Source organism: Mastomys coucha, unplaced genomic scaffold (assembly GCF_008632895.1).
Source record: "Mastomys coucha isolate ucsf_1 unplaced genomic scaffold, UCSF_Mcou_1 pScaffold11, whole genome shotgun sequence".
Lineage (NCBI taxonomy): Eukaryota > Metazoa > Chordata > Mammalia > Rodentia > Muridae > Mastomys > Mastomys coucha.
In genome coordinates this window covers 14,931,992-14,947,769 of record NW_022196893.1, presented here as the reverse complement: position 1 = coordinate 14,947,769, position 15,778 = coordinate 14,931,992, and the positions used below count along the sequence as shown (strand labels likewise).

At 49.4% G+C, this 15,778-nt stretch overlaps 1 long non-coding RNA gene across 2 annotated transcripts in view; it reads right to left on the bottom strand.

Moving 5' to 3' along the window:
* LOC116081694 overlaps nucleotides 1–5,952 on the bottom strand; it is a 13,140-nt gene extending 7,188 nt beyond the window's left edge. For both annotated transcript variants that reach the window (XR_004114971.1, XR_004114969.1), the window contains exon 1: nucleotides 5,617–5,952. This is a non-coding gene — a long non-coding RNA (uncharacterized LOC116081694). The remainder of the gene's footprint in view (nucleotides 1–5,616) is intronic.
* Between the last annotated feature and the right edge of the window lie 9,826 nt (nucleotides 5,953–15,778).

The window sequence follows — 15,778 nt, the reverse complement described above, 5'->3', positions numbered from 1 at the left end:
GGGGGGGTGGGGGGGGGGAGTAGGTGCATCTAGTTTTCCAGGAGCCAGGTATGGCTTCTCCAACCTCATTCACAGTTATGGCTTCTCTGAGCTCGTTCGTTCGCTGCTTTTTCTAACAAAAGAGGCAAGGCTGGTGTTAGGAGACACTGAGCCCTGGGACCATCAAAGAACGATGCTACCCTGTCACAGCTGGTATCGGAGAATGTTCTGTAGTGTGTGTGTTCTAACACAGGCTCTCACTCTGAGCAGCCAGGCTGGCCTTGAATTCTTGATCCTCCTGCCTTAGCCTTCAAGTTCTAGGATTATAGGCTGTGCCCAGATGAGTGTCCTGGCATCCCACCTTTTCTAGCTAAAACAGGACTGTGGTCGCATGCACTGGTCCATCTGTCCTTTCTCCTACTACTCCCCAGCTAAGCCAAGGGGCCAGACAGGCGCAGACGACGCCATTTCCATGGCATACCTGCTCTGCCCAGTACAGGGAGGTACCCATGCTGGGCTCAGTTTCTGAATTTGTAAAGTGAGGCAGAACATGGCAAGTGATGTCCAGAATATCCTCATTTCTAGTGCAAGGGGTTGGGTACCCGAGCCTCCCCGGTGTGGAGGTGTGGAACTCAGCAGGAAGGGAATGAGCCATCTCGCATCCTGCCCTGTCAGGTACCTGAAATTAATCCTCTCTTCCCTCCTTCCTTCCCTCTGTCTTTTTCATTTTTTTTCCACTTTATTTCTGAACGTGGGTATGTTGCCTTCATCTGTATCTGTGCCCATGTGGCTGTGGTGCCCTCAGAGGCCAGAAAAGAGCATCGGATCTTCTGGAACAGAAGCTACATATGGTTGTAAGCTGCCACGTGGGTGCTGGGAATTAAACATAGGTCCTCTGGAAGAGCAGCCAGTGCTCTTAACCGTGGAGCCATCTCTCCAGCCCCGAGTTCTTTCCTTTCTTCCTTTCTTTCTCCCTCCCTCCCTCTCTCTCTTTCTTTTTTTTTTTTCTTCAAAAGTCACCAGAGTCTTTAATTGTCCCAACATTGTTCAAAAGGCCAAAGGCTCTGAGATGCAAGGCAAGGTCTTAACTGTGAGTTTCTATAATTTCAGAAAACAACTTACATACTTCCAATGTACAAAGACACAGAGTAAACATTTCCATTCCAACAGTGAGGAATGGGGTATGGCAAGGGAAGATTGGATCAAAGCAACACCTAAACCTAGCAGGGAAAACACTATACCATGATCAGCATCTGGGGCTTGTGGTATCCAATCATCTGGGATCCAATGACCATGGACAGCCCCACCCCTCCAACTTTGTCATCTGTAGTCTATATAGCCTCTCTCATGGGATGCTTCTACTCCAGTTCTCCTTGGTAGGTGTTCCACAATTCTGGAACTCCCAACAAAAAAAAAAGTCTCCTTTGCAACTTGACCTTATAGAGCTTCACACAATGGTGTAAGCATCCATGACCCTGTAACTTGCCGATGAGTTCTATTGCCAGACTGAGATGCTGTCTGGCTCCTATGACCTGTAAGCAGCTTAACTAGCCTTTCAACACACTAGGGCTTCCAAAGCTGGGAAGCATTTCTCATAGAAGTCTGTTTACATAGCAGAAACCCCATCAGCCACAGTCTCAGTTTAGTTTCTCTTCTTTCAAATCAATTTCTATTTTCACTAGTTGGAGACTTAGGTTTTACTCTCAGGGCACCTGTCCTGCCTTAGTAAACAATTTCTTTCTTTCTTTCTTTTTTCATTTTTTTTTTTTTCCGAGACAGGGTTTCTCTGTATAGCCCTGGCTGTCCTGGAACTCATTCTGTAGACCAGGCTGGCCTTGAACTCAGAATCTGCCTGCCTCTGCCTCCCAAGCACTGGGATTAAAGGCATGTGCCACCACTGCCCGGCTAAAGTTTCTTTCTTTCTTTCCTTTTTAAGATATTTATTTATTTTTATTTATTTGAGTACACTGCAGCTGTCTTTAGACACACACTAGAAGAGGGAGTCAGATCCCATTACAGATCATTGTAAGTCATCATGTGGTTGCTGGGAATTGAACTCAGGACTTCTGGAAGAGCAGTCAGTGCTCTTAACTGCCGAGCCATCTCTCCAGTGCCACCTTCTTCTTTTTTTTTTCTTCCTTTCTTATGGTTTCATTTTGTTTGAGACAGGTCTGATGTCTTAGTCAGGGTTTCTATTCCTGCACAAACATCATGACCAAGAAGCAAGTTGAGGAGGAAAGGGTTTATTCAGCTTACTCCCATATTGCTGTTGATCACCAGAGGAAGTCAGGACTGGAACTCAAGCAGGTCAGGAAGCAGGAGCTGATGCAGAGGCCATGGAGGGATGTTCCTTACTGGCTTGCTTCCCCTGGCTTGCTCAGCCTGCTCTCTTATAGAATCCAAGACTTCCAGCCCAGGGATGGTACCACCCACAAGGGACCCTACCCCCTAGATCACTAATTGAGAAAATGCCCCACAGCTGGACCTCATGGAGGCACTTCCCCAACTGAAGCTCCCTTCTCCGTGGTAACTCCAGCCAGTGTCAAGTTAGCACAGAAAACTAGCCAGTACATCTGGTTATGTAGCCTAGGCTAGCCTCACACTCATGGCAATCCTCCTGCCTCAGCCTCCCAAATACTGGATCACAGGCATAAGTCACCACACCCACCCAGCCCTTTTGTTCTTTTTAGGAGCCACTATCTCACCAGTTGCCCAGACTGTCCTCCAACTCCTGGGTCCAATCCTCCTGCCTCACCTTCCCTTGTGGCTGGGATTACAGGTCTGTGCCATCATGTCTGCTCACAACATTGATTCTTTTTCATTTGTTTGCTTTTAAGACAGAATGTTGTATGGTCCAAACGTGCTCTAAATTTTAGGTCCTCTATCTTTACCTCTGGGAGTACTGGCATACACCACCATACCCAGCTCCAAAACAGGAGTAAAATGTGCTGGAGTGAATTAACATTTACAGTTCTACAATATGAACCCTCATATAGAAGAACATTGTTTAATAATTTTTAGAAAAGGTCTTATGTAGCCCAGGCCTGCCTTGAACCCACTATGTAGCTAAGAATGACTGAATTTCTAATGTCCTTGCCTCCACCTCCAAAGTGCTGGCACTACAGTTGTTAGCTAACATGCCTAGTTTTACAGTGTCTTGGTGACTGAGCCCAGGGCTCCATGCAAGCACTCTTATCATTGAATTACTCACAGGTATCCAGCTCTATCAATCGTGTGTCATTATAAAGTGATGTGGGATCCTTAGTGATAAAGGAAACTGGCTTCCAAGGAAGACACTGTAGAGGGTTTCAAAGGCACTAGAGGCTAAACCAACATTAAGATCATGGAATCCTAACTCGGTGGTGGTGGCCCAAACCTTTAATCCCAGCACTGGGGAGGCAGAGATAGGTGTGAGTTTGAGGCCAGCATGCTCTATGGAGCGGTTTCAGGACATTCAGGGTTACACAGAAAAAAAACTAAACCAAACACACACACACACACACACACACACACACACTCAGAGAGAGAGAGAGAGAGAGAGAGAGAGAGAGAGAGAGAGAGAGAGAGAGAGAGAGAGATCATGTACCCCAGTTGCAGAATGAGGATGGGTTAAGGACCTGGCTTATTTCCTTTGTGGGAACCAGGTCAACACTGTGGATTGGGCTGGTGGATCCTTGCTGGTTGCAAATCTCTGCAATTCAATGGGGAGCTGAGACTGTCCCCACAGTTAAGTGGAGGAGGAACAACAAGTCATGCTTTCTGGCAGGACACACTTCAGGCTGACCTAGTGAGCAGGGCAGATGGGAGGCACCAGGCCACCCTGCATAAGACACAAACAGATGCCTCAAATGAAGGGCAGTGCAGGCCACTGGCTCAGAATTCCTGGCTGGGTACTGCCTCCAGAAATAGCCCTGATGTGGGGGTATTTCTGTAACTAGAGAGGCAGAAGCCACAGGGCACTGGTCCTCCTGGGTACTTGAATTGAGCCAAGGACAAGGGACAAGGGACCAGGGACCAGGGACTAGGGACCCCAACTTGCTTAAGATCATGGAGGATTCAGAAACCAGGTCCAGATCAGCACCCACCTCCCAGTGACCTTGGAGTCTGAGAATTCCCCATACTTAAAACTGGATCTTCCCTGACTCATGGGGAGAATTAGTAGCAATAGAAAGGCTCTTGGGGAGAGAATATTGGATGAGGTGGATACTTGTTTGTTTTTGGAGACAGGGTTTCTCTGTGTAGCCCTGGCTGTCCTGGAGCTCACTCTGTAGACCAGGCTGGCCTCGAACTCAGAAATCTGCCTGCCTTTGCCTCCCAAGTGCTGGGATTAAAGGTGTGCACCACCATCCGCTGGGATGGGTGGTGTGGGTGTTCTGTTTGTTGGTGTACCAGAGAAGGGTAGAGACTCAGCTTAAGGGTGGAGTTCGGGCTCCTGGATACCTGAGTAGAAAGAGGGACTCCAGACTGAGAAGGAGAAGTGAGATGGTGATACATATCCCAGCACTTAGGGGACAGAGTCACGGGGAGCATGAGATTTGTCTTACACACACACACACACACACACACTGGGGTAGGGTGGGGAGAGGGAGAGAGACAGAGACAGAGACCGAGACTGCTGCAGGGCTTCTCTCTCAGTTGTCAGGATTGGCAGGTGACATATCCTTGCAGGTTGCAAGTGAAGAGGCCATAGTCTCTAGTCCCTGCCCTTACTCCCCAGCTGCTCCTTTCTGTCCTCTGGGGTCGTCTTTGCTTGCTCTCTGGATCACCTGTCCCCAGATCATTGTGAGCCTGGCACCTCCTACCCTCTAGGGCCTCTGGCCTTTTGCAGCCAGGTTCCCCGGGCACTCCTTCACATGGCCACAGAGCCTGGCTGTCCAGTCCGGGATCACAGGCGTGCAGAGGGCTCAGCACCCACCCCATCTCTCCAGTTAAGAGGCTTTTCTTCCTTTCACATGGAGAATGGAGCATAGTGTTTGTTAGGGAGTCTTGAGTGGGTTCAAATTCTCGAGAGGGACCAGCAGACTCTGGATCACAGTGAGAATAAGGTAGGACAGGTCAAGAAGGAAAGACAGGTCAGGGGCTGGTGAGATGGCTCAGCGGGTTAGAGCACCGACTGCTCTTCTGAAGGTCATGAGTTCAAATAGCAACCACATGGTGGCTCAAAACCATCCGTAATGAGATCCGATGCCCTCTTCTGGTGCGTCTATAACAATACATAAATCTAAAAAACAAACAAACAAACAAAGACAAGCCTCTAAGGTTAGTGTGACCTGAAGAGGCAGCTGTTCCAGGAAGAGTGGTATGACGGCCTACCAGCCTTTACCCTGGTGTTGGAGGAACCCAGGGGCTGGCAGTGTCTAGAGCTGGCTGCCTACATTCCTGGCCTAAATTCAAGGTGACAGGAGACATTCTAGATTGGGAAATGGGTGGGGTGAGTGCCTAGGTCCTGGATTGGGTGTGAGGCTTGGCTCAGCCTATGGGAGTCAGGCCAGTCAGCACTGACACTTCATATCCATCTGACTTGCCCCAGGGAGCCAGTTGGACATTGGGACTTCTGATCCTTGTATCTCCAATGCCACTGATCCCTTGCCTGCTGAACATTTGCTTTTGGAATGGCCTTGGGGCTTCTGGGCATACCTGTGCAGTGGGCACCAAGGAGTTCTTTATCATCCTCTGGATGGGTCAGTGGGAACAAGAAGGAGAACCTTGCATGCTGTTCTCAGGAGACCTCAGCAGGGCATTCTCTCTGGGCCTCAGCACCCTATCTGAGAGCCGGAGGCTGGCCTGAGCGTCTCAGGCCATTCTGGCCCTGCCCTTCTCTCTTTGTCCTCATTTTAGTAGGGCTGATGCCAGCTCCCAATTCTGGCACCTGATATCTGTAGGAGTCACCCACAAAAGTGAACCCTCAGCCCTTCTGCTGGCAGCCATCCCAGATGTCCTGCAGAAGCTCTTCCCCATCCTGATCTTGGCTCCTCAGCCTCAGCCTCTGCAGCCCCACGCATTGTGACCTGGAAGGAAGCGCATACACACTGCCCCTCCATTATGAGAGCTCGTCTCCCCTCCCTGTAAGTAGCACCAAATGCCCACATTCCCAGGAACTCCTGAGAAGCAGAGTTGAAGTAGAGGCCTCCACCAGGAGCCATCTCACACCTTCACACATTCTCTTTTCTTCCTCAGGCTGCTGTGGGGCCAGCTGACATCTCCGACTGGTTATGAACTTTGCGCTCTAAGCAGTTCTTGACAGGCTCCTGTCTCCCAGATTCACTGGCTTGTGTCCCACTTACCCACAATTCCACCGGCTAAGACCTGAGCAGATGTTCAGAGACTCTATACCCAGGTATAGGAGTGGTGGAGGACAACATACTGAAAGGCACGCTAAGACCGGACTGAGCATTCTACACACGCCACCCTTTACATTTCATATATGTCTTTATGCATTTGTGCATACATGTTTTATGCATATGTCTGTGTGTATATGTGTGTATGTATGCACAAGTGGAGGTCAGAGGACAACTCACAGGAGTTGGTTCTCTCCTTCCACAATGTGGGTCTTGGGGAACCGAACCCAGGTCATCAGACATGGTTGCAAGTGCCTTTACCGCCAAGCCATCCTTTTTAAAGCCATGGTAATGCTGTGAAGGAGGTCCTGCCAGTCGCTGTTCACAGGAGTAGGGTGTCTAGTGAAGCCAGAGCCTGTCTTGAGTAATTGGTGGGCCAGGAATGTGAGGTTAGGTTTGGGAAAGGATACATGGAGATGTTTTCTGTGGAGTGGACCCCAGTCTTGTGGAGCTGAGTGAGGGGCCAGAGTCCATGCTTTGGTCCATGCTACAGAAAGAGTTGGGGACACAGAGTGTTAGCACCTTAGCATTCCTTCTAGGTTCTGCCCAACAGTTACCTAGCAACAGCCTGGTAGGCTTGGCTTACTATAAAAGGGACTGTTTGGCCTCCCTTGCTCTCTGACTCTCTGAAGCTCTTCCTCTCCCTGACCCCCTTCTCCCTCTCTCCTCTTCCCCCTCTCTACTATCTCTCTCCATGCGTTCCTGGTTGGCCTCTCCTCTCTTTCTCTCTCCTCTCCTCTCCTCTCCTCTCCTCTCCTCTCCTCTCCTCTCCTCTCCTCATCTCGTCTCTTCTCTCCTCTCCTCTCCTCTTCTTCCCGCCCCCCCCCTCTCTCTCTGTCCCTTCTCTTTCTCTACCTCTACTTCCTTCTCAAGCCCCCTTCCCATGTCTCCAAATAAACTTTATTCTATACTACACCCATCCTATAGCTGGTACCTTGGGGTCAGGAGAGGGATGCCTCAGCATGAGCCTGTTGAGGTACCCCCTCCCATCTCACCATAATCCTTAGTTTTATAAAACAAATCACCGAGACCTATAAGGAAGGTTATGTTCAGTGGGCAGCGGCAGGAAGTAGAGTTACTTAGCTGTAGAGAGGGGAGTATGTGTGTGTGTGTGTGTGTAGGTATGTTCATGTATGTGTGACTGTGTGTGTATACATGTGCATGTGGAGACTAGAGGTTGATGTTAGGTCTCTCTTCCTTCATCAGCTTATGCACTGAGGTGGGTTCTCACTGAACCCAGAGCTTGCCAGTTAGTCTAGTTAGCCATCTTGCCCCAGGAAGCCCCTGCCCCTGCCTCTACAGCTCAGGAGCTTTTATGTGGGTGCTGGGATGCAACTCTGGTCTTGACACAGGAACAGAGGATGCATTACCCATGAGCCGTCCCTACAATATCATCAGAGTTTTCCTTTGGCAGTTGGAAATTGAGCATCTGAATCGGGATGTTTTATACTAACATAAGGTTTAGAAATATGAAGAGATATCTGATGCTCTCTTCTGGTGTGTCTGAAAAGAGCAATGATGTACTCATGTACATTAACTAAATTAAAAAAGGAAATATGAGGAGAAATATCAATAAATAAGATGTTTCGTTGAGATCTGTTCCACTTCTTCTTAGATTTCTAGCTTTTTATTTTTCATTTTTTTTTTAGCTTTTTAATATGGCTAGGTAATTTAAAATAACAGACAAGGTTTGGACCCTCCATATGTACTTTGGGGTGTGGGGTACATGCTGGGAATGAGCCCAGGGGATCACACGTATAAGAGCCACCCTCCTGCTTGTTTCCTGAGTACAGAGACTATGGGGGTGCACCACCACTCCATGCTCAGTGAGATTAAAATGTACTATTTTAAATAATTCAGTATATTAAAGTATCTCATTTCAACTTGGAATCAACATAAAAAATAATAAAATATTTTTCTCCTTATGCTTTCTAAATCTTCTATTTGTGTAAAACAATCTACCACCGAGCTCAACTCCTGCCCAAGTCCTGAATTCTATTTCTATGGGACAGGTTTAGTCTCCAATTAGTTTGGCCTTTTTTTTTAATTTTATTTATTTTATGTGTATGAGTACACTGTAGCTGTACAGATGACCGTGAGCTATCATGTGTGTGGCTGCTGGGAATTGAACTCAGGACCTCTGCTGGCACCACTTGCTCTGGCCCCACTCGCTCCGGCGTAATTCACGGTAGCTATCTTCAGACACACCAGAAGAGGGCATCAGATCTCATTATGGATGGTTGTGAGCCACCATGTGGTTGCTGGGATCCTAACTCAGGACCTTCCGAAGAGCAGTCAGTACTCTTACCCGCTGAGCCATCTCGCTAGCCCTAGTTTGGCCTTTCTAAAAGAAGAAAAGGCCATTCAGGTTAAAGACAGAGGGTCTGGTGTGGGGAAGCCTGAGGTGTCAGGTAGCTGGACAGCCACTGGGAGACATCAGCTCAGTGAGTGCTGAGATTCAGGCTAAGTGAATGCCCATAAAGGAGGTGAAGGGTCTCATTATGGCTGTCCCTGTCGATGGAGCTTCTGTATGGGAGTGACGAGCAACAGACATCAGCATTAGCTAAACAGACTCAGAGGCCCTGCTAGGTTTAGGTTGAGAGAGATGCAAGTGTTGAGGACTGTATGATTTTGTCACCAGCTAAAGCCACACATGGAGGTAGGTTTGCCTGGGCACACCTGTTTTACCAGGAAAAAGACATTCCCAGCCACAGTTCTGAGGGGTTGATGAGCCAAGTCCTTAATGTCTGCTCCCTGGGGTCCTGGCACAGAGAATAGGTAGGGGAATAGGTGATACCTGGCTAACCCCTAAACCTAAGTGTCCAGTTGTCACCTGCAACTGAGGGGGCAGGCTGCCCAGGTGAGTCAATGTTGCCCAATTCCTGATGCAAGGACACGGCCCCTGATTCAGGAACCACTAAGCCCCATAAACATCCACGCCGTGGATAGGGCTGGGTTGACCTGCCCCACAAGCGTGCCGACCTTAGACCAAGCAAGAAGTGGGGGTACACAGGGGAGCAAACCCTCTGTCCTTTCTTTTAAAAATGGCTGGCTCAGGCTGGAATGATGGCTCAGTGGTTAAGAGCACTGACTGCTCTTCCAAAGGTCCTGAGTTCAAATCCCACAACCACATGGTGGCTCACAACCATCTATACAGCTACAGTATACTGAGATACATTAAATGAATAAAAATGGCCGGCTCATAGCCACTCACCCAGCCTCGCTTCCTGCAAGTGCACATCTGACCCTGTTGGGGACCTGTTCTAGTCACTAGAACAGTGGTACTGAGCTTGTTGAGTGCAGGGTCATGGGCTGTTCCAACATCTGGGCTGTATGAACTCACTCCTCTAAAACATCTAAGGAGGAAGCAGCCTGTCGCTCCCACTTTAAGAGTAAACTGAGGCATGCATCAGTCGCCGCCAAGAAAGAGTCACCATTGGACACATTTTGTCCTGGTCACAAGAGCTGAGGCCATGCCGGCTGGCCTCACCGTGTGTAGAGCATCTGAGGTCAGTGAGCTCTCCTCCTGTCTGCAAAGCTAGCTATTGTGAAATCTCAGGGGCCTGGGGAACGGGCAGATTCCAAAAGGATCCATGCTAATGTAAGGGACTGGGAAGGAAAGGAAGCCCCGCCCCCAGAAGCGCAAGCGTCTCCCAGTTTACATCCTGAATACCCTGTTTATAGATACCAGTGACTTAAGCTGGAAATGCTGGCTCGCACCTATAATCCCGGCCCTCAGGACGTGGAAGCAGGAGGATTACTGTAAGTTTAAGGCTAGCTTGGACTTAAAGAGAGTTCCAGGCCAGCCAGAACTCTAAAGTGAGATCAAAACAAGGAAACAAGCAAGCAAACAAAGCAAAAAAACCAAACGGATTCCCCTAACCCACCAAAAGGCCACATTTCACAGCTGCATGGTACTCTGGGGTTCCTACCACACTCTCTGGCTTGGGCAGGGCTCTTCACCAGCCGCCTCTATCTGTCAGTCTCTCAGTACCATAGTTGCTTTTGTGTGGATTTGCTGATCCATTCGATCCCTTCAGGAGTTGAGATGTTCTTTGTTCTGAGCCTCTGGTCTGGCTGTCCATGGTGTAAGCAGGCAGGCAGACAGGCAGGCGGGAGGGCGGTCGGGCGGTCGGGTGGGCAGTCAGGCAGGCGGGCAGGCAGAAGGGTCCAGAACCTCTGAAGGATGAAGAAGGTTGGGCTTTCAGGCTTCTCTCCTTCAGTGTGGCAATGGGAGGAGGTGGAGAAATTTGCAAAACTGGGCCCAGAGCCATCTTGCTGGAAGCAGGAGATAGCTGGAGGTGGCTGCAGCTGCTGGGTGAGAGGGGACCAAGCTGGGCATACAAGGAGGAGGAAATCGGGGACTGGAGGAAGGCGTTGGGGAGATGCCTATGCCATAGGGTGTGGCAAGGGGTGGTGGCAGGGATTTCCACTCTGGCATAAGGGAGTCAAGCGAGATTGGTGTCACTGTCTGTGAGATCAGGTTTCAATGGGGATTGGGAGGGGACAGGCAGACAAGGGATATGAGGAGCATTCATAAGACAGGGAGCATATATATTGGGTAAGGTGATCATTTTTTCCCCCTTCGACATCGTGGTGAACTTAGTCTCTTTTTAGAGTCTTTATTCCCAGAATCCTTCATTAAAAAAAAAAACACCCCATGAAGAGTGCACAACCACATGCAGATGTTTCATAAATGAAGTCAGGTCGCCTTCACTATTGCCTAGGCGGGAGGATTTCCTTGTTCCTTAGTTTCTTTTTCTTTTAATTATTTCACGTGCTTTGATGTCTTTTCTGCACGTCTGTCTGTGCAATAAGTACCGACTTTGTAAGAACTCTGAAGAGAGTACTCCAGACCCCCTGGAACTGGAGTTACAGATGATTCACAAACCACCGTGTGGCTGCTGGGATCCACACCCAGGGCCTCTGCTAGAACAGCCATCTTGACCCTTGAGTCATCTCTCCACCCTTCCACCCAATGCCTCAGTTTCTGATACAGAGCGAACAGCCTAGCTGCGGTTTTAAGCAGGCTCAATCACAAAGGAACATCTTGGTCACTAGGAGACAGCCACCAAGATCGGCTGCAGTTCTCCTGGGTGACCTCATAGCTGACTCCTTATCTTCTTGGACTCAGGGCCTTCCCACTCATCTACTGTGCACCAGGGTCTGTGCTGGACCATGGACATGTCACGAGGAGCCTCCGGGTCCTGGGACAATGTTCTATACCGCAGAGGTCTCCACCGTCCCTAGAGGGAGTGTTTTGTGCACAGGTGTTTTGCTTGCTTGCCTTGAGTATAATTTCCTTACCCATCTTTCCAAATGTGTCCTGGAGCAGCCATGGGCCACCATGGATGGGTGGATTATGGCTATTGACACATGATACCCCAGAGACATTGCATATGGAAAACTGCGACTCAGCTCCCTAGTATACACATAGGGGATCTGGGGCCCAGAGTGTCAGGTTGCTGCCTCAGCCCCAGTCACGGCTTTGGAGACTCTTGTACCACAGGGTTCAGAGTCCTTTGGGAAACCGGGCTACTCTGAGCCAGTCACAGCAACTAGGGGAGAGGATGCAGGAACTGAGGGATGGGATGCCTGCCACCAAGGTCATGGTCTCTTCCTTCTCCCCTTGCCCGAGGCCAGCTTAATGGCTTAGGGACATTATTGTATGTTCACACCTGTCTCCCTTTCATACAGAGATCTCCAAACGGATGACCTTCCCCACCATTCCCAGCTCTTCCCACATGGGCAAGACTGTCTGGTCAGCTGGGCCCATCAAGGTCACTTTCTTTAGAGTTCTTACTCCCTGCCTGGCCCTGTTGGCTTCCCTCAGACATGCGCCTCTCTGTTCACAGACCCTATCATGGTCTCTCCTCCTTTTTTTACCCCTAAAGCTTCCTAGAGGGAGATACAGGGACAGAGCTGGGAACGCAGTGTCTCTCTGCATGGAAACAAATGGGGCAATACCTCTCTTATGACGGGAAATTTTTGGGAGTCCCATGTTGAGTGCCACAAGTTATTGGGGGGAAATTAGGATCCTCTCTCGGGGTTCTTAAGCTCATCAAAAGGATTTAAGGATGCTTGAAAGGAATCTTGAGGAGAAATTTTATTTGTATTTGAAAGTAAAACCCCAGGGCAGGCAATCTGTAAATCTCGGGGGCTGCCTAGAGGAGGAAGATGAAGAGAAGAGCTATGTTCTTGGGAGTTAGGCCCAAAGGTGTGTTGCAAGGAGCTACATGGCAAAAGGGGAGTGGCTTCAGAGAAAGCAGAAAAGGCTCAAGATGCCCGAGAAAGTATATTCACACTCTGTCTGAGACAGAAAGAGGAAAAAGAAGTCACCAGGTCCCACAGAATCTCATGGTGGCTCCCTAGCAGGAACACAAAACAAAGGATTCTGGAAAGGAAAAATATAGGATCTCATTGAAAGAAGAATTATTCCTCCATTCTCTCCAGCATAGTGTTAGGTGAATCTGCATCCAAGGGTGGAAGAGGGAATCCCTTAGCCAGCTGATTGACTGGCCTAAATGGATTAACTCATGCTTTGGGTAGCTTAAGACAGGTCTCTGCCTGCCAGAGGAAGATTCCATTCTCTTGACCAAGAGGGAATGGTTCTCCCTTTAATGGGCCTTCAATGCCACTTTAATGTTCACGAATACTACAGCCTGTCCTCAGGAACAAGGTGTGCTTTTTTGTTTGTTTTAAGACAGGTTTGCCTGGCACTCAGTGTGGCCTTGAACTCACAGCAGTCCTCCTGCTTCAGCCTCCCAAGTGCCAGAACTACAGGAGTGCATCCCCTTGCCCACCTGAGAAGTGCTCCTTATATACCCATAGGACATTCGGGATGTTCACATTGGCCATCCCATAACACTGTGGTGTGATCCCAATTCAGATGTAAATTCTGACTGTCATAATGGTGTCCTTTCTGATGTCTCCTCCATGCCTCCATTAGATAGGTCACAAAGATACCATCCACAAGATTTGGCCAGCTAGGTGATGTAGCCATATTTCTATTTAGGATCTTTCTTTCTTTCTTTCTTTTCTTTTTTTTTTTTCTTGGTTTTTTGAGACAGGGTTTCTCTGTATAGCCCTGGCTGTCCTGGAACTCACTCTGTAGACCAGTATTTAGGATGTTTCTAATCTATGAGGTGTCAGCAGACCTGAGTGGAAACCACCTGGGCTGGGCTCAACTGATACTTCTAGCTCTCTAGTCATTTGAATCGGTTGCAACCATTCCTTCTCTGAGCTACAGCCTCCTCTGTTCTCTTTTCCCTTTTTGTTTTGAGACAAGGTGTCACTAAGTCACAGAGGCTGATCTTGTCCTTGCTCTGGAGCCCACCAGGGCCTTGAACTTGCAATCCTCCTGTCTCAGTCTCTAGAGTGTGCATTGCATCGTTTTCTTTTGGACGAAAGCGATGCTGTTAAGCTTCATTGCCCCAGTGGGGTTCCTCCCACCCACAATCCACCCTTGCACATCAGCAAGCAGCTTCTCCTTTGGCAGGGGACTCAGGTTCCTCTGTCCCCTTAGGGGTTTCCCCTAGGCTGTTCTCTGTCACCCCAGTTAGCCTGACTTATGGGCTCTCCTGGATTTCTCGTCTACGTTTCTGCTGCTCCCTGTGTAAAATGGGGCTGATAGTATTTATCATCTCACAGAGCTGTGGTAGAGATGAGACTGTATTACCAAGAAGGCCTCAGCCTAAAGCCAGGGAAAAGCGTATGAGTAAGGAAAGAAAGATGGCGGACAGGAAAGAAACAGTGGGAGGAAAAGAGCCCCTCATTCCAGAATCTGACTTCGAGCCACTGATGGCCAAATTACCTCCAAAGCTGGTGCGCATCTTCCTGAAGTCTCAAACAAGAATGCTGGAAACAACACAGCTCAGCTGGTGAAGGTGCCTCCTGCCAGGCCTCCCAACCCGAGTTCCGTCCCTGAGACCCACAGGTAGAGGGAGAGAACCAATTCCTTACCACAAACTGTCTTACCACTGTGTGTGCACCCCACATATACACACACATTCACACGTGCGTGCACACACACATAAACTAAACGCTTTAAAAAAGTGCCTCCTCCCTTGCTTTGTGTATACACCTTCTTCCTTCATGACTGTGTCTCAACACTCAATAACCTCACTAATTTGGCTCATTCTGTCTGGTTCTGAAATGTTTTTTTTTTGTGTGTGTGTGTGGTGAAATCAGAACCTGGCTTTATCTGCAGGGTGTCCCTAAGCAGGAAGGAATCTGCTGCTGCTACTGCTGTTGGTGCTGCTGGTAGGTGACGTCACCGGCACCCGCCACAGTGCCCGTCACAGTGCACAGTTGCAGAGGTGTGACCTTAACCTCTGCCCTCCAGCCTCACCTGATCCTCCAGCTTCCAGGTGGCTCCACCACATTGCCCTGCAGGGGAGTTATGGGGGAAGGCCTGTTGCCCCCTCCTGGCTGCTCGAAAGGGGCTGATACAGGGAGCCCCTGCATTGTGCTCAAGCCTAGCTCAGCTGCATAACCACCCACCTGTTGTCAGCCCCTGGGTACAATGAGGTCTCCTCCCACCTCCCATCACCCCCGACCCCCCGCTGGCTCCTCAGAGTCACGCCCTCTAGGACACTTCACCTGAGTAGTTACATTTATTATTTTTACATCACAGGGTGACATTTGCATTTACATTACAATGTGTTTATCTTAGCGTGTGTGGGTGGTGTATGGGTGGAGGTCAGAGGACAACCTACAGGAGTCAGTACTTTGCTTTGGCCATGGATATCCTGGGGTGGGGGTTGGAACTCGGGTGGTCAGGGTTGCCTGCACTGTTATAGGATGAGCCACCTGGCGGGAACACGGAGCCTATAGGGGGAATGTTTGCACCAGGCAGCCTGCATAGGGAATGTTTGCAGCAGGCAGCCTGTGGTGTGTTGCAATCTCTCCTTATTGGTTACTTGTAAGAGCCTTCGATGCTCAGCGTGGGTCCCACTGAGTTCCACTCACCCCATTTCTTTATTGGAGTCCTCTTTGCTCACTACCCCCACATACTGCTGCTATCTTTCTCCTCTTGGCATCCTGGGGTACACTTCATTTCCCCTGACCCTCATGGCACGCCTGGCTTGACTTCCAAGTGATGACTTGGCTGTGTAAGCACCCATCCCCTCTCCTGTTCAGACATATGCACTTGTGAGCCTGTTTCATGCTAGGCGACTTACTCGGTCACTGCAGAGAGGGGGAGATCTTGTGCATTTGAAGATGCTGTTCTATGGCAACCTTTCCTTGCTGAGCCTAGATCCCAGGCCTCTGTCCTCCCACGTGCCTTGCTGGTCCTTGACCCCTGGCCTGAAGGTTAGGTGCGGTTCTTCCTGATTGTGCCCTTTCCCTCTTTCAAAATACAGACACCCCCCGAGGTTAACCTGGTGGGCGTGCGGGCTTGTAACGTAATGCCTCGGGGCAGCGGTGTACACCTGGAGAAGTGGGCCGCGTCAACCCCT